The sequence below is a fragment of the Mandrillus leucophaeus genome, unplaced genomic scaffold (assembly GCF_000951045.1).
Source record: "Mandrillus leucophaeus isolate KB7577 unplaced genomic scaffold, Mleu.le_1.0 Scaffold63, whole genome shotgun sequence".
Taxonomy (NCBI): domain Eukaryota; kingdom Metazoa; phylum Chordata; class Mammalia; order Primates; family Cercopithecidae; genus Mandrillus; species Mandrillus leucophaeus.
This window is the reverse complement of record NW_012106808.1, coordinates 774,669-775,373: the sequence shown is the minus strand read 5'-3', so window position 1 is coordinate 775,373 and position 705 is coordinate 774,669. Positions and strand designations below refer to the sequence as shown.

The 705-nt window shown below is 38.7% G+C and overlaps 1 pseudogene; it reads left to right on the top strand.

Moving 5' to 3' along the window:
• The window catches only part of LOC105554147, a 13,838-nt pseudogene that overhangs the window by 2,352 nt on the left and 10,781 nt on the right, over positions 1-705 (top strand).

Sequence of the window (705 nt, the reverse complement as noted above, 5' to 3'; positions counted from 1 at the left end):
ATAGGGCCAAAGGAAATATCCTCCGAAAACAAAGAGAAAGAAGCTTTCTGAGAAACTTCTAAGTGTTCTGTGAAATCATCTCACAGTGTTACAGCATTCCCCACAAGAAGCCTTTCGCTAAAACAATTCTTGTGGAATTGGCAAAATGATATTTGAAAGCCCATAGAAGGCCAAGTGAAAAAGGAAATATTCTCACATGAAATCTGGAAAGAAGCTTTCTTAGATACTGCTTAGTGTGCTGTTAATTCATCTCCCAGAGTTACATCTGTATTTCGTGGATCTCTTTGCTAGCCTTATTTCTGTGGTATCTGAGAACAGTTATATCGGATCCCTTTGAAGATTATAGGGCCAAAGGAAATATCCTCCGATAACAAAGAGAAAGAAGCTTTCACAGAAATTTCTTTGTGTACTGTGAAATCATCTCACGGAGTTACAGCTTTCTCCTCAAGAAGCCTTTTGCTAAGACAGTTCTTACGGAATTGGTAAAGTGATATTTGGAAGCCCATAGACGGCTATGGTGAAAAAGGAAATATCCTCAGACGAAATGTAGAAAGAAGCTTTCAGAGAAACTGCTCTGTGATATGTGAATTCCACTCACAGAGTTACATCTGTATTTCGTGGATCTCTTTGCTAGCCTTAGTTCTGTGGAATCTGAGAAGAGATATTTCAGATCCCTTTGAAGACTATAGGGCCAAAGGAAATATC